This window comes from Hemicordylus capensis, chromosome 2, assembly GCF_027244095.1.
Source record: "Hemicordylus capensis ecotype Gifberg chromosome 2, rHemCap1.1.pri, whole genome shotgun sequence".
Classification (NCBI taxonomy): Eukaryota; Metazoa; Chordata; class Lepidosauria; order Squamata; family Cordylidae; genus Hemicordylus; species Hemicordylus capensis.
This window is the reverse complement of record NC_069658.1, coordinates 278,316,235-278,334,639: the sequence shown is the minus strand read 5'-3', so window position 1 is coordinate 278,334,639 and position 18,405 is coordinate 278,316,235. Positions and strand designations below refer to the sequence as shown.

Here is an 18,405-nt window from a genome sequence, read left to right as displayed (position 1 = left end):
CTTTTATGCAAAGGCCAGAGGGTTGCCTGACCACTCGGGTGATTTCAGAGTCCGGCACATGCTGGAGGGCTGGGCCAGGGAGACGCCTGCCCAGACGGACCAGCGCCGGCCCATTACACATGATGCGCTGCAGAGTGCTGTGCAGAGACTGGGTGAAGTATGCTCTTCCCCCTATGAGAAGGCCTTGTTCCGAGTGGCGGCGTTGGTGGCCTTCTACGGGGCCTTTAGGGCCAGGAAGCTGTTTCCCAGGGGGACATGAGGCAGGGCAGGAAGGGTCATGCAGAAGCATGACCTAACCATGGACTCAGCTGTGGTATCGATCAGACTCCGCTTCTCTAAAACAGACCAGCGGGGAAAGGGGCAGCTGATTACACTGCATAGGGCGTACAATCACCGTATGTGCCTGGTGTGGGCTCGGGCAGCCTACATGGCGGCCAGGGGTGTAGCTGAGGGGTGCCTATTTAGGCACGCCGATGGCACCCACCTGTCACAGTACCAATTTTGGGCTGTGATGAGGAGGGCCTTTCATGTGGCTGGGGTTTCTACACACCACTTGTCATCACACTCTTTCAGAATTGGGGCGGCCTCAGTGGCAGCGGGCCTTGGTTACCCGGGCTCCGCAATCCAGAGATTGGGCTGTTGGCGGTCTGCGGTCTACCGCAGATACGTGTGCTAAGTCCCCTCCCCCCTCGCCAGCTGCCCCCCCATGCCAGCTGTCCCCGCCCCCATGCCTCCCATCTCACACGTGTTTGCTTTCCTGCGCAGGGGCGAAGCCTCTGGCAAAGGGGGCCAGGGTCCTTGTCCTGGGCCACTCTTTATATTCTGGGCTCTCAAGTGGGCACAGGGCACGGATCCAGGAACACAGCTGGGCCTGGGTCGATTGGCCAACCTCGAGTGGCTCGGGCGGAGGGGAATGCAAAGAGCACAGCTGCTGCCAATGCTGCGGGAGTACCTGGAGCAGAATGCGGCGCCGGAAATCCTGTTCTTCCATTTTGGGGGAAATGACTTGGTTAGTTCTGACACCAGACTTCTCTGTCCCTTTCCATATGCTCTATACACTTTGAGGTTGTATGCACATACTTTATATACAAGTGACACATATAAATATAATAGGGTCACTTCAGATGTTGACATGAATTATATGTAGATCAGGGGCAGAGCCTGCTGCCTAGGTGCTGCTCCCCCTACTTTTTGTGTGTGTTTGCTTCAGCTTGTGTGTATATAAAGGGAAGAGCTTTTGTCTTATTAAAACTAGGAGAATTCAGATAATTAGAATTCTGGTTCAAACTCACTCCTTAGCTGGAATGTAAGGAGTGTCATCCTTACATGATGAGCTGAATTGTACAGTGTAGTGCCAGCATGAGAGTACTTACTACTCATGGCTCATTTCACTATTACAAATACATCTCAGTGCCAGCATGGAAATCTCTCACCCAGTTTAGCTTCTGTATATCTTTTTCCAGTATTTACCTTTACTTGTAAATCAAGGGTTTCTTCTTGCAGAATCAAGAGTTAGTCTTGTAAAATCTTTAGAACCTGAGCTCTATACTTGCCAGATCAGGTGTGGAATCAAACTCTTGACTAAATTTGGCTTCCAGCAGTAGCAAATATATTTGATATTTGCTTAGATCAGTGACACTCTGTCTGTCTTTCTTTCTGCTATACAAAGCTTTACTCCCTTCCGCCTTCCATTATCGTCTATAAAATAATGGTTTCCCATGCTTTCTGTTTTGCCATGATTTTATAACTTAGGGATCTTTTTGGCACAATGATGATATAAATTCTATCCTGTAAGCCAAATTTGAAAGAAAAAACCTTTTGAGCATTTTTAGTGGCCACTTGGGGAGGTTAAAGAGAGGGACCTTTATAGCATCTGGGCACTACAGCCTACTGATAGACTTTCGCAATGACATTAGCCCTATTCACAAATCATGTTCAACAATGAGTGTACTGTACACAGATCTGTCCCCTGCTTACTGAGGAAAGAGATACCTTTTAAAAGTAGCGATTCCCTTTATTTAGCAGAGGGAAAGCATCTGGCCCTTTCCATCTCCAACACAGCATCCCTCCAGTCACTGCAGCTGACCTTGACACACCCTAAAATGTTGCGTAATCTCCTGCCTGCTTCAGATTCAGATTCCTTTCAGAACTGGCTTCCTTTGGCTTGCTGGTGCTAAAGTTAACTTATAGTACTTCTCTGATAGTTTAAAGCACACTTACTTTCTAAAGATTAAAATGCATTCATTTTCCACAGACACCTCCTGCAAGTCATAAATAGTAATGCATCATTGTAATAATACCAGCAGTTCCCAGCACCTCACCTCCTCTGAGATAGTCTCGCTGTGGTCCTTTTTGTTCGTTCATGGATGTCTTGTTAATGAGGGGAAATCATCCAAAAGTCCCAGCCCCTACTTTGTACTGTTTTCTTTTTTAAGTATTTCCTTGGCATCTTTTGTGTGTGTTTGAACTAGGAGAACTTGGTGGGGGTGAAAAAGAAAATTACAATATCAACCTTCTTCATTACACTGCAAACCCTGTCAGCATGATCAGCATTTTAAAACTGCAAATGTGGCATGAAGAATAATAAGAGAAAGAATCAGTTTTTTTAAAAAAGCTGAATTTGCTGGATCCCATCACCTACCAGCTCTTTGTCATAGTCATTCTAGCAGAATATGTCTAAATCAATTTGTCATTTTATTATTGCAATGTTTCACTCCATCTGTCTAGTGTCAATGGCTGACATCCTGACTACCGAAGTACATGTATGAAGAGGGATGTGTTGGGTTTCTTCTCTCCCAGAGCACTTGCACAGGCAGCATAGGGATATTTCCCCACTTGCACAACAGCAGGTGTTTACAGAAGGATTGAGGGAGTTGTGTGACGGTACCAGCCACATCCCTGCAATTCTCCTTTACATGTACACGTTGGTAATCGGCATGTCAGCCACTGTAAACTGAGATCTTGGGCCAAAAGAATATATATTTTTTGTGGTGGTAGTGGTGGTGGAATATTTCCTTAACCAACACTGTGGTATAATTAAAATGATCTTATAAAGGGCAGTGAGAAGAAGCTCCTTTATTCATCTGTGGAGAAAGATATGCCACATTCCAGAAAATGTGCAAAGCATTTAATTTTCCAGAAAGCATGTAGACTATTTGTATTTCTGTGCAATTTGTAGTTCTAATTCTGAACACTGGACAGTACTAATCAGAACCATCTGATCCAGTGAAGCTATGATTGAATAAATTTCCACACATTGACCCCTTGCCTAGACTGATGAAGAATCATGAATGCAAATGGGTGTGATGTGTATGGTTGGCATTTGCTGGATCCTTCGATCTTTTAGCTTGTGGATTGAGATTGCACATTCAACATGCAAGAAATGGTCAAGGTTGTAACTTTTAACAGTGCCATCATTAGATGGGTAGGTATGCTTATGGAATGGGGATATGCACAAAACGGATTTTGCATTTTCTTTCGAGCTTGAAACAAAACGCAGATGGGCAAACGTTTAATTGAAACAGTAGTTGAACTGGTTGTTTCAACCAAACAAACTTGAAATGTTTCGAGGGAGGAGAGCTGGTCTAGTGGTAGCAAGCATAACTTGTCCCCTTAGCTAAGCAGGGTCTGCCCAGGCCATGCATAGGCCATGTGAGCAGGCGTGTGGCCTCCATAAAGGCCACCGGGCTGCCGGGTGAAGGCTGAAAACCGGCCGAAGAGAACCCGAATGGGTGAGTGGGGGCATGAGGTTGGGGAGGGGGAACCTCCAAGGACACCCCCCCCCCCGCCGCCACCTCCAAGAACTCCCCTGAGGGGAGTAAAGGTTAAAAAATGCATTTTATTTTTATTTTTACAAATTTAAGCTCACGAACCCCTCCTCAGACCTAACTCTACCGGCGGGGGGAGGGTTTGAGGGGTTGCCGGACCGAACTGGCCTGGTTGGGTTTAAGGCCGGTCCGGCCTCAAACCAAACCGTGCAGGTGGTTCCGTGCACATCCCTACCCCCTTCCTCCCCCAAGCCCATGACTGTACTTTATTATTTGTATGATAACAAGCCAACCAAAAAGGAAGGGGATCTCAAGCTGATTGGAAACCAATGCTAGAAAACTAACCAGCAAGGGGAAAACAGGCCTCCAAATTGGTGCTTGAAACATTTCAATCAAAACTGGGTTGTTTTGTTCTGAGCTCAGAACACTCAAAGTGGCCCGTTTCAAGTCAAAATGTTTTGATGATGAAACGTTTTGCACATCCCTACTATGGAAGTATATGCTCCTATTTCTAGTAAACTCTCATCTTGAACAGAATATTATTGGTTTACTGAATTTGATATTATTTGATGGTGGTCAGTGTGTATATACATGTGTGTAAGGCATCTAAAAAGTACCATGTTACTGTACAGTATGACTGCTAGGTGGTATTACCTTTAGGGTCTTTTGACACATAAATGGCATTAAAAATCCTTTCTGTAAGCCAAATTCAGAAGAAGAAAAACTTTTGGGGTCACGTGGAGAGGTTGAGGAGAGGGACATTTATAGCATCTCAGCTGTAAAGGCGACTGAGGGATTCTCAATAACACTGTGAAGCCATTTTGAAACGCATCCCCTACAGGCCACTGTGTACATAGGAGAGTGTGTCTCCCAGTGGATTTGCAAACTTCCATATGCATCTACCGGCAATAGCCAACAGTGTTTGTGTTATGCCTCCAGACTAAAACAGCTTTATTTTGAGGTAGCAGACAGCACCCCACCAAATGCTTGGAACAGTGGGATCACAGCTTCCATTTTGGATACTTCAGTTTGTGCGATCATGAACTCTGCATATGCCCATTTTTGGCAAGACTTGCAACTGGTTGCTTAGCACATGGGGCAGTGCTACCCTGGGGTCATTATAACAATTAAGATTGAAAAGGAATCATTCCCAGAAACCTTTCTTTGTCTCTCTATCAAAGAGAAGGGATCTGGCAAAGGTAGACCCCCAAGTCAAAACTCTTTCTAGGGCAGGAACAAACTCCCTTTCTCAAGAGAAATAGCATAAGATAATCTTCTTTGTGAGCCACCTAATGGCACAATAGGGAAGTAACTTGCCTAGGGAGCACGAGGTTGCTGGTTTGAATCCCCGCTGATATCCTCCCCAGACTATGGGAAACACCTATATTGGGCAGAAGCAATATAGGAAGATTCTGAAAGGCATCATCTCATACTGCATGGGAGATGGCAATGGTAAACCCCTCCTGTACTCTATCAAAGACAACCACAGAGCTCTGTGATCATCAGGAGTCAACACCAACTCAATGGTACAAGAGAAGAATTTTCTTCACAGTAACTCAAGATAAGCGCAACGAATCCCCACCACACTGTCAACAGCTAATGAACTGGCAAACAACTAGAAGGACGTAAACTTTAAAACTCAGGGAATTTATCTTGCACCTGGAGAACCATCTCCTGTTCAGATAAAGCATTAAGGTAAGCCATTTAACCTGCACTTCACCCAAGCCATTTCAGCCTTTTGTTCAGCGGGTTTACACCCAAGTTGATCAAGTCATGCAAACATGAATTTATTTTTTCAGCCCTAAGTTTCAGCCCATCCAACAAGTATGAGTGACTTGGGCATGGGCCCAGGGCATGAATTTGCCTACTTGTACCTCAGATCCAAACACATGTGCTCAGAATCTGGAATCTATAATGGAACCTGCATCGGGACCTGGACAGTGGTCTGCCTAGATTTACAGCATACTGGTTCTCAAGCTTGTAAATGATGGCTCTGTGCTATTTGCCCCATTTCTTTCCTGACTTTCTGCTACCTTCACCCTGTGAGGAGAACTGCCCAGCCACCCACATTATTCCCCACATTAGCCCAAAAGCATAGTTAGAGTGCCTAGCCAGCACTCTAGAGCAGATCGATCAACAAGACTATATGGGCAACTTAAACATATAGTACTTGAGAAATCATTTGTTGTGGGACACAATCCACCCCATCTAACTTTAGCAGGAGTGCAACTGGTAAGCTCTTCTTTTTCATCCTCATTCCTTCTGCACCTATGAGCATTCCAGAAATTCTCTACTTACATTTTCTTTCTGTGAATGGAATAGCGAAAGGTAGGGGTGGGAGTGAGCACTTTGTCACAGTCTCATCTAAAATCCACTCTGGTTCCTGGGATTTACTGATTCTGGGAACTACCGTTCTCAAGGGGTAATACAAGGCACATGTGCACAGCACCAACATAATGCGCCAGCTTTATGTAAAAGCAGCAACATTGTGTACCAGATGAGCACTCTCAGAAAATATGAGCTTTTTTCTCAAATGCTTGCTGAGAAAACGGTGAAGATTCAAAATTGAATTTGCCAATCGGTAACCATTAGGCCTGTGCATGGGAGAAAAAGTTCAATCTGATCTGAAATAATCTGATCTGAGACGAAAATTTTCGCATTCAGTATTATGCACACTCCCAGACTATTAGATTGTCCAATCATGTCAGATTTTAGTTGGAAATAACTGACTTAAATCAGATTTCCCATAGGGATCAATGTGAAAAATAAAATTAGCAACTACAGAGTGACTTGGCAGAAAGTTCTCAAACTTTTCATGGTGGTTAGTACATTGTGATAGTATTAAGTGTGTAGCATTTGAAGGATACAGCCCACTTTTAAAAACTACTTTTAAAATGATCTTTAAAAGTGACAAAACTGCTTTGTTTTATGGCAGAATGTTACAAAACAAATAGGAATTGAAGCCCCCATTCTGAACATTATGCAGGCAATGTTTGGAGGAAATACTCCTTGTTTTCTTATGAAAGGAGTACTCCTCCATTCTGGGGAGTAATAACTCATGTTATAACCCATGAATGGTTGGGTAGAAAGTCCTTAAAAGTCTCATGCTGCGACTACATGATGATAGTGTCAAGTGTGTGGAGTTTAGAGGAGATTGGTCCACAAGTTTATCATCATCATTTTTTAAAGAAACATCAAAAAGGTTTTCGAAGTGCCATAACTGCTTTGTTTTATTGCAGAAAATTACAGACATGTAAGCAGAAACAAGATGAGGAGTGAGAAAGACAAAAGAAAAAACTACTCCTCTCTCTCTCTCTCTCTCTCTCTCCCCCTCCCCACCCACCAGAAACCCTTTTCACATTCTTCACATAGGCCTACATTATCTGCAGTTTTATGAGGGCAGACCAGGGAGCCGGGACACTAGGTGCATTGCAGCATTGCTCTGCAGGCCAGCACATAGGACAGGAAGGGGGATGGGACACAATTTTTCACTTCCCTCCCCTCTCTGCAGAATCCCTCTCCACTGCCTGGAATATGTCCTTAAGGTTCATGCAGTCCTGGTGTGAACTGGTGTGGTTTAGTTAGGGTTGCCAGGTCCAGGTGGTGAAAATAGTCAAAATCTGTCACCAAAAAAGTGGAAATAGTTGGTGCTGTTCACCAAAAAAAGTCTCAAAAAACTCTCCATTTTGCACTTAAAAGTTGCATAAAGTTTACATATGCTAATTAGTATAATATATGCATAGGAAAGGTTGTGCCGTTGACTTGGTTTACCATTGCCTTCTCCCATGCAGTATGAGATTATGCCTTTCAGCACCTTCCTATACTGCTGCTGCCCGATATAGGAAATATATGCATACTTTGCTAAAAACAGGACAATTTGAGAAAAAAATACACCTCACACACCCCTTTCCCCACACAGTTCAAACACTGGCCTTCCTCTTACTGGATCACAGAATCCTATGCAACAAATGGTGTATTTTCTTTTCATTTTCAAGAGGGAGGGAAACCACCACAGAACCCTTTCCACACAGTTCAAACACCAGTAACCTCTGGATCACAGAATCCCATGGGGCAAATGGGGCATATTAATTTGATTGAGCGGGGGATGCAACCCTTCCACTGTTGAAGGAAGGCTAGTTCCACACTAGCCTTCCTTCAACAGTGGTACATATAGGAGAAGCATATGTTTCCACAAGTTTATCATCATTATTTTTTAAAGAAACATCAAAAAGGTTTTCGAAGTGCCATAATTGCTTTGTTTTATTGCAGAAAATTGGGGGGAACTTGACTTGGGGGGAACTTGACTTGGGGGGAACTTGCTGGCTGCTCACGCAGCTGTAGAGCAGAAGAGACACACCACATAGTCAGAAGAAAAAGTCCCTCCTTGGGGCCACTGGGCCAGTCACAGTGAGTCACTGAGAAACTGAGGTGGCAGGCTGCGGCAAAAAAACACTTGGCTGGGGAAATGGAATGGGAATTGCCAGCACAGCAGCAGCATACAAATGAGCTCCTCCTGTTGCCACACAGCAAAAGTTACACATGAGTAAGCCCATTGTTTCTATGGACCTACTCATGGGTAACAGCTGCTGAGTGATCTGAGCCACTCTGCACTTGCAGCAGGATTGTTGGAACTCTGGAAACCCCCTCCAGCACAGAAATAGTTGCAGGGAGTTTAAAATAATTGTAAATCCAGGATAAAAGTCCACATCTGGGCACCCTAGGTTTAGTGGACTGGAGAAGAGAGAAAATCACTGCTGGTTTTGTTGTAGCCCCAAATCTGGGGGATGTCCTTATGTAAGCAGTGCTGATTAAAACTAAGAGAGCAAGCAATTGTTTCTGATTAAACCATACTTGCCTGATAAATTCTCTGAAGATAAAGCCATTATGGTAAAAATATTTTGCCTTATCTTACTTCATCAAAACTCAAAAGACACCTTTGCAAAGGTCTTGGTGAATGGCTGTGAAAAACTGTCTTAAAATTCACCAGTACTGATTCCTGATTAAAAGGTTTGTAGTCCTCATTAGTTTTAGAAATATTCAGAAAAATATAATATGAATATGCTGCAATATTTCATAAATCAAGATGTAAAAGAGAACTCAAACACTTTGAAATATAACTTTGAAATATTATTTTCTGTGTATAAATGTTTTGATTTAGCAATGCAGTTCTGGAATATTAACTTGTAATACCCAAGGCTCAAAACTATGCATTCTAACTTGGGAGTAAGCCCTGTTATAGCAGGGGAAATGGTATTCTGGCTTCTTTGTAAAGCTGATTGCTTACTAATGGTCAGACATGATCATCTATTATTTCCTCCATGGGAAGTGAACTAATCTTAAGATATGCTCCCCCCCTTTTTTTTCTTGAATAGGTGTTTTACTTGCAGGGGTCTGAGACTAGTATTTGGCAGAGTGTTTGTGTGTGAGAAAAGAAGACATGAATTTGGAGGAGAACAGACAAAGCCTGGCAGAGAAACCTGTGAGTTTAGTTGAACTGGAAATAGCCTGGGGGACTGCTGAGATTCCCACTATTGCTCTCTGGGAATCTGATGAAAGCTCAGCAGTTTTGCTGCCTCTGTAGAAGCCTATCTGCATCTGCTTTGCTCTGTGCATGTACTTGTAATTCAAACAGTTGACACAAGAACATCAACATTCTCCAGTGCATGCACCCCCTTGTCTTCCAAAGCAAGAGTGCTAGACAGTCTTCTAAATCCTAAGCTAGTTTGAAGGCCAAACTATACATTATATGAGATTCTGTGCCTGAGATTGTCCACATTTTTCTATCTGAAAAAGCAGCTGCAGGAAAGGAGGCAATTTGGATCAGAACTATGGCACAAGCAGGGGCGGGGGTGTCTAATCATTTGCAGCTGTGCTGCAGCCCTGATCCAAATCACCCAGAACACTGCTATTAAAGCGGAGGGGGAAATGTACAGGTATAAATTCATAAGCTCCAGCTGCTCCTAGATACAACTGGAACAGCCCCCATTTTCTGGAATCTGTCCGGGTTAAATCACTGTCTCTTGGGAGTTGCTAGAATGGTCATTCTTCAGGATTTTGCTCCTACCTTTTAGTCTCTAGAAACTAAAGCTCCAAGGGCAAAGAAGCATGCATCATGACTCTAAGGCAGCTGCACTGTAGCTGACTGAAATCGCAGGGTCCCACTATGCAGGTGCGGTGGCCTCCAAAATGGGTTCCGTGCCAGGGAATAGACCCAGAATTTGGGCTGAAGACACCTGAACCGGGTGATCTTTAGGAAAAGAGAGGCCAGTGGGGGGGGGGACCTCCATGAACCCTCCTACCTTGGAGAAGCCCCCAGGACGGGGTAAGTTTAAAAAATTTTTTTTTAATGTTCGTTGACCCCCACCCCCGAACCAAATCAAACAAAGGAGGGGGGTTGAAGGGGGCCAAAACAATTGTTGTTGTGAAGCCAAAATGAGACTTTGAAGCTATTCACGCACAACCAAAACTGTGCTACGGAAGCCCAGCCCAGGTTTGGTTGTGTGTGTGTGCCACCAAGAGCCACATGGCTCCCGGCAGTAGAGAGGATCATGTGTGCCATTCTGAGCTCCTTGGAGGAATGGTGGGATGCATGCAATATTGTATATAAATCATTGGTAAATATTAAAATAAATTACATCAATACATTCTTAGCTTGCGAGCCCTTTTAGGACAGTGAATTGTCCTCTCATCCTCTTTGTTATGTAAGCTGCTTTAAGAACCTTTTTCTTGAAAGGTATGCATGGATTTTGTACTTGCAGATCAATGCTCAAGTACAAATAAAAAGCAGCCCTCAAATTTAACAAACTTGGGCACCTGTATCAGTTTATTTTCACCATTATAGCTACTTTTTAAGTGAGTCAGATTTGCTCATGGATGTGTTCCCACATAAAATTTGACCTTGGCAATCGGATGGCATTTTTGCACCTGTTGCCTGACCTGTGTCTTTCCAAGTGGTTGGTAGATTTAATTTATGATGCATTTCCATTTGCAGAGGAAAAATATTACAACTTTATCAGTCCGTGGAGTCTCAGTAGTTTCAGCTCACCAGATGTTCATTCCCTGTTTAAATAGTTCATTGAGCATTGCATAGTACAATAATTTTAAAACGTAAAGAGGTTGGGGACACATAATGAAGACATACAGGTAAGAGACTGTGCTGATAGAAGTTGCAGAAAGACTAGCTCTCTCACAAACAGTCAATGAAGTGATGAATGTGAGTATGGGCTGGACCACTTCAGACTGCAGATGATTATTCATATTGAGTGCATACATTCCCATACAAAAAATTCCCTGCACATAGAAAACTGGGTATCAGGGTTCTAACTTAGCCTTCTGTCTGACATGCCATGTATTTTCTGTAAGTTTATGTGTATTAATGTGGGCATTTCCCATCATGTATTTCTGGGTCCCCAGCATGGTTGGGCACTTGAAGTGGTACATTCCAGGCACATGTTGAACAGCTCACCTGCTATTTATAGGGGAGTTTCAGTGGAGATAGTTTTGGGAGGCACAGCTGGCTGCAGATGATTACAGCTCTCCACCTGCCTGCATGATGTTGTATCCTGGTTTATTGGCATCAGGTTAGTCTGTATGTCAGCCAGTTGTTCTCAGGGTACTTGTACATTATCCTCCACAGGGCTAACAGCAGCTTCAGGTGGAACTAATTGGGAAATGGGGCGTGGGGCTAGGTAAACCTTGCAGCCCTGATTTGAGCCTCCCTGCTGCTATTAATTTTAAATAAAATGTGATATGCAGGAACTTCTGTCTATGGATCTTTAACATTATGAGGTCATACACATGACCCAATTCACCTCTGGGCAGGGCGGGGTGCGTGGGGAGGTAGGCAGGAGCCTGCCTCCCAGCACACGATCTCCCTCCCCCATTTGCTCTGCCACTCGCTGCGTCACATAAATGATGCTGTGGTGAGCATCAGAAGATGGAACTGGAGGAGGAAGTCCTCTGGCATCCCTCAGTGCTTCACACCAGAAGCGTGTGGGCTCCCTTCTACCTAGCAACTTTCCCCAGATGTTTTAGATGGAGAAAACCTCCACCCCAGCTGCTGCTAACGATATGGTCATTTTTGGCACCTCCGTTCTGGTTCTTAACAAACATGAGCAGAAAACAGGAGTGCGCACAGCTTCTGAACTTGGGTCGGATGCTTCTCCTACCCAATTAATAGTTGTGAGAAGAGCCCCGGTGTGTGACCAATTCACTGCCTAAAACATGGAGCCGACCCTGATCTCTGTAACAATATCCAACATTGTTCTGAGGGCAGGAGGGAGGGAGAAGTCTGCATTCAGCTCTCTCGCCCCTCTTAACAGATGACTGCCATTATTATGTGCTGATATTTTGACTGGGATTCTGATCTGGACTGGGCTTTTCTGCTTGAGGAAATATATGCAAAGCATCCTTTTTTGCATGTGTTTCCTCCTGCTGTATTCCCGCCCCCCCCGCGCTTGCCAAGTACATACAGGAAGATTCTGTTTTATTTTCTAATTTCATTAGACATAATTTACTTAGATGGAGGCATTTTTGGGGGGAGGAGGAAGACATTTTCTGCCTCTGAGTAACCTTTCCTATCCAAATTCGAAGTTCTGGGAAATTGTGACATTTAATGAGCACTTGGCCACATCTTTCTGGCATTTGAAATATCCTTCTACAATATGCACAGTGCTAAATGTTTCCTTATCATGCTATAAAGTGTGAATTAAATTATAATATGATGAAAAAGCTGCAGTTTGTAGTAATTCCAAATGTGGCAAATCTTCAGTAGTGCATAAAATTATTCAGTGAACTGTGGAAAACATCAGAGCAATTCAAGCCTTCAAGCCTTTCCTGCAACAACCAAAAAAGTGCCAAAAACAAGCAGGCATAGCTAAGCATTTCATCTTGGAAGCAGCTTATTGAATTAATAAGACAAGTCAATTAATGTAATGCTCTGTTGCTTCAGGATAAAACATGAAAAGGAGAAAAATATGGAGCTGTTTACTGTAGTGAGATCAAGCAACCATGAAACCTAGAAAACTAAAGTTGCTTGCTTCTCTAAATCTGGAAGAAAAGGATGTGCTTCATCTAGACATACGTTGTCCATTTTCTGGAGTCCTTAATGAAGTCTGGCAGCTAGATTGTACATTGGGATGCAGTAGTGTTTCCTGGATCAATGCCAGTTTCAGGGTATGCTTGGCAAACTATCCTCCAGGGGCTCCCTCCTTCCTGGGCGAGTCCTGGGAGAGTCATTCCATCATTATCACACAAAGGCATTGGGCCTTCTGAGGATCAGCAATGGGCCTTCTGACCAGGGGTATAGCAAGGCTGAAAGTGTCCTTTGGGCAAGATGAAGGATGGCGGAGCCCTTTCCCTTGTTTATCTGCACCTGCCCACCTGCCGGCCTGCTTTTGTCACCACTGGCTGGCCAGCTGGCCATCAGCCTTTGCTGCCACTGTCCACCTGCCTGTTGGTTCGCCTTCTTTGCTGCCACCACCACCAGTCTGCCTGCCCGCCTTTTTCTTTGCTACTGCTCGCCCTGATCATGTCACGTAGAGGTGGACTCAATGGAGCTGGGATTGCCTGGATCCCAGCCACGCCTGGATCCCAGCCAGTGGAGTGCCTGTTGCAGGGGTGCAGTAGAGACATCAGGGCAGCAGTGATCCTGCCATAGCCTCAAAACCCATCACAGTTGTCCCAATGGCTCTGCTTCTGAGGACCTGCCTAGCAGCCACCCCATGATGCCACTCTTGATACCGCCCTGGTCTGGATGATGCAGTCTTGGATCTATGGTCACTGTGGATTTGTGTTAGAACCTATTGAGAGCTGCAGTGTTGCTGTATATTAGGCAGGTTAGAAAATATGGGATTAGCAAAATCCTAAATCCCTCATTTCATTAGTACTTATCATCTCTGTTGTCTGCTGAACTTTGACCACGGGATTCAGGTGCCAGTCAAGTGATGGTAACAGGTTTATGGGTTCTGTACAACTTTCTAGCAGCAATTGTAATGCAGGCCTACAGCAGGGTTTCTTCTAGTTGAAGAGAAGTTGACAATGTACAGTTAGTTCACTGTCCTTGAACACCATACATTCTCTTAATGGGGAGATCAGGTGGGGAGGGGAGGACATGTATGCCTGGTAGTTCTAGATCTAACTAGAAATCCTTCCACAAGTCCTAACTGAAAACTGTGTAAACAAGTGAAACCATAAAAGTCAAATTATACACACCACTAGCCTTTGTCCTGTGTTGGCAGATGATGGTTCAAGTCTGCCTATCCAGAGGCGTAACGATAAGGGGGGCAGGGGGGGCATGTGCCCCGGGCGCCATCTTTGCTGGTCACGTGGGGGGTGCCGCCACGAGTCCCGTCACTGATCCAATTTTTTTAAAAAAGTTTTTAAAATAAAAATTACAGCACTCAAGGGAGCGCGTCGGTGCCCCCTCCCCCATGAGTGGTCCCTTCCGCGCCAGCGGGCCCCCCCCCCATTGCATGCTATGTTTGCTGCTGCTGGTCTGGCTTCGGCTTGGCGCCTCGGCGGGCGCCTAGTTCACTGCTTGTGTTGTGAACTTATCAGGCCAGAGGGAGGGTCTAGTCACGCACGGCACATCACGCTGCACATGCGTGCGTGCGTCCTCCTCCTCCCAGCTCGGCTCTCCTTCTGCACGTGGTGCACGGAGAGGAGAGCCGAGCGAGCGATGAGTGTGGGGCTGGGGCTGCAGGCGCTGGCGTAGGCAGCGGCACACGGACAGCAAGAGAAAACTTTAAGAAAGGATTCAGCGGCGGCATTATTAAAGCGTGCACTGCACTCGAGGTGTGTGTGTTCTTCTCTTCTCTGTCTCTCTCGTGTCGTGGAGGGTGTCTTAGTTGCCTTAATCTAGCCCTCCCCCGGCTGCCCCGATGCTCCTCTCTCGTCTTGTCTGCCTCCACTCCAGTCCTCCCGCCCAGCATGGCAAAGGCAGCAGGTTCGCCTTCCGCGCCGTCTCCCCCCTTCTGCCAGCGGTCATTTCATTTCAGGAGCCAGGCATTGGTAATTATCCCCTTGAAGGGCGGGGGGTAGGGGGGTGTCGTGAATAATTCCCCCTGGCAGGGACAGGCAGGCAGCAGCAGCAAAGCCTGGCCGGCTGCCTCTCTCTTCCCCGGTTGCCCCGGCGCTCCAGAAGGAAGGGGCCAACTAGTATGTGGGGGTGGCGGGAGGAGGCAAAAAGAAGGGCACCACCACCCCCCCACATGCTCCTCCATGGCACATGGAAGGGTTGGGAAGGGAAGCTTCCCAAGCTTGGAAGCTGCTGTATGCACGCGCTCTCGCGCATCCCCCTCCCCCACCTCGGCTTGTCGGTTCACGCAGCGCTCAGCCGGGTCCCTCGTCCCTCAGTGTCTTCCCCCCGCTCCTCCTCCCCTCCGCATCTCGGACTTACACCTAAGTAGCGACTAGCAACGAAGTCCATTGATTTAAGGGGGATGGTTCTGCATAGGATAGGAATCCAATCCACGGTTACAATCCATGCACACTTACTTACTGAAAACTACATCTCATTGAAAGGCTTACATTCTAGTAAATATGGATAGGATCGGGCTGTTAGCCTGCAATCCTATGCGCATTTACTTGGAAGTAAGCCCCATTGAACTGCGACTTACTTCCGAGTAGCCACGTATATAGAATCGGCCTGAAGAAACGGTAAATCTTTTCTTGCTGTCTTTCCCAGTTTCCCCTTCCCCCTGCAATGTTCCTTCTCCAGCTTTTTAGCATTTCATATTAATGCTGAGAATATTTTGGAAACTATTTTGTCCTTCCCCAAGAATGATATATCTGAATTGCCCCCACCCACTCAACAGTCCTGAATCAGGTCTTCCTAACACTCCCCAAAAAGCAACCTGTTGCCACTATGAACTTTTATATAGCAACCAAACTAATTGGTTTTCTTCCAAATATTTGAGCGTGTTCCTTTTTGATTGCGTACACACACATCCCCAGGTTTCTTTCCCCCCTCTTTTTGACCCTTTAGCGCCACCGTAAAATCAGGATCTCTTAAGGGGGTCCCAACAACTTTCGCGAGCCAGTTCCGGTCCTTCCTCCAGCTAAAGCGCGCGCAGGTTTTCCAATGGAGAAGTCGAGTGGGGGGGGAGTTGGGGAAGGAGCGGGCGTGTGTGAGCACACGTTGGTGAAGAAAAGAAATAGCAGGGAGGGCGAAAAGGGAGGAGGAATTTCTCCTGGTCCACCTTAAATGCAGAGCTCCCACCATCGCCGCCGAGCGGCTTCAATTCTGAGGCGGCCCCAGGGGTCGCGGGGCAGAATCGGGTCCCCGCTGCTGGCGATGGCGCTGGAGGAGGAAGAGCAGGCGGGGTTTTCTCTGCGTAGAACTCAGGACAGGAGGAGGTGGAGACAGGATCACTCTCGCGCGCGGCTCACCCCGGATCATGCTCGTTGCGCATCCATTACAAAGGTGAGAGGAGGGGGCAATGGAAATGACATACCAAATGAAATGCATTTAAGTAAAAGCAAAATAACACTGGAGGCAGCTGGTAAGTGCTTGTTGTAGGACTATGCTATTAAAACTCAAAGCATATGAGTTCATGCTGATCTAGAAAAACACAATTCTGCTGTTCTATATTAAGTCCTCTTCTGAATTGGTTACCAAAGACAGACTTTGGATAGATAATCAGAAGAATATAGGCAGAGGGCAAAGTCTTAAAAAAAATACTCCACTTTTTTGTAGAAGCAAACCAAGAAGGCTTATAAAAATAAGGTACAGTATACAGAATCCTAAAAACACACACACCTAGACAGAAACAAAGCAAAACATAATGCCCACACATACAAAGTCATAAACAAAAAGCTAAATGACCATTGGCTCAGAAAGCAATTTTTTCTAACAAAATCAGCCTCCAAAAACTAATCAGAGAAGCCATGTTTTAATTTTTAATTTAATTTAAAATAGCAAAGATGTCTTGAAATAAGATAATACCATTGCACTTTTCCCAATTATGGGCTTCATCCAAATTAGAGCTTTCAGTGGAGCTACATCTCTTTCAGGCCTTGTCTTGGAACACCATCTACAAACATGTTGATTCACCAGGATTGGCATTTGGACCTCTGCCACATAAAAATCTAAAGGGTGGTGGTGTCAGATTTGACACTTATTCATAATTTATATTTCATCCCTTATTTGTTATAAATATAACTTTGCTAATCACAATTGTATGTTTTATTTATTTGATGTAATTGCAAATAACATAAATGTACCAATTAGTTCCTGGGACAAACTGGTTAGAAAGGAACGTAATTAGTACAATTAGTAAATGTTTTAATAGAGTTCTGAATTGTTAACAAACATGGCTGCAAGGGGGGAAATGACTCTACCAAGTTTACTGATTTCCCTTTTTGTATTATCTTTTTCTGGGCCAACAAACAAAACAAACAAACAACCACTTAAAACCATCAGTTTAAACAATATAAAAACAGATTTACAAGTTTAAAACATTTAAGAAGAATTTAAAAATCTAGGAAGGTCAGACTGAACAAATAGGTTTTTAGAGCTCTCTTGAAGGCCAACAACGAGTCCAAACTATGAATTTTTGCTGGGAGTGCACCCCACAGGTAATTTTTGTAATTTTTGGTAATTTTGGTAAATTTTGTAATTTTGGAGGTAATATTATGGTAAAATAAAAGTTTTTGGAAAGGTGCGTGTCAGATGTATGGGCGGGGGGCGGGGTGCAATTTCAGTGCTTGCCCTGGGCGCCGTTTTCCCTAGTTACGCCTCTGTGCCTATCTGTCAGGGTTGCCCCAAGACATCTGGATGAATTGAGGTTTTATGTACACATGGACATGGTTGACTATAGTTCTGGATAAGCCAGGCCAATATTCACTTTGCCAAACTGTCTCCAGGTCATTCAATCTTGCTTTGAGGAGCTCAAGTGCCAGAAACCTTCTTGTAAATCGTGAACTTGTCTCTGTATGAGTCTGGTATATTAGCTACTAATCCTACATTTATGTAAGTCTAGGTGGTATTGCTAAAGTCTGAATTGCAATCTCTATGCTCTATTAATTTGCAAGTCAATTGTGTTTTAAAGGGGATTTCTCTCTCTCTCTCTCTCTTTTAAAAATGTGTGCCTTATAGCTTGCAAGAAGATGGGGGTGGGGTGGGGGCAGAGAGAGAATATAGAAGCCTGAAGGTAGCGTGTAGTACTATTAATAATAAGTAAACACTGACAATTCTTAACAAAACTAATGAACTCCCTCTGGGTATTTCTGCCCATTAAGATGCCCTTCATTGAACTTAAAAATAATATCTATTGGAGCTTCATTATGAGAGACCTGAATGGCTCTGAAACCTAGCGGGAGAAAAGGAGAAAGGCTGCTGCATACCAAGCCAAAACCAAACATTACAAATAATTTCCTGCTGTGCTACATTTTAAAATGACTGGGAAGTATACTATCTAGGCTGGATGTGATTGGTCTATTCCACACTTGCAGTTGTCCATAAGCATATTCTCTGCTTATGGGAGGTAGCTGGTAGGAAAGCAGTCATCAGCAGGAAACTCCCAAGCACCACAACATAGCACACATGGGAAGTATGGAGAGGATGAGAGGGGATTCTGGAATGTGGCCTTGTGATGTGGCTTGCCATTAAAAATCTAAAAAAACCAAAACCCTTTGC

General features: G+C 44.7%; 1 long non-coding RNA gene across 1 annotated transcript in view; it reads left to right on the top strand.

Annotated features, from left to right (window-relative positions):
- Window positions 1–18,405, top strand: part of LOC128344490 (uncharacterized) — a 46,914-nt gene that overhangs the window by 8,665 nt on the left and 19,844 nt on the right. The window contains exon 2 of the long non-coding RNA XR_008315881.1: window positions 9,140–9,246. This is a non-coding gene — a long non-coding RNA (uncharacterized LOC128344490). The remainder of the gene's footprint in view (window positions 1–9,139; window positions 9,247–18,405) is intronic.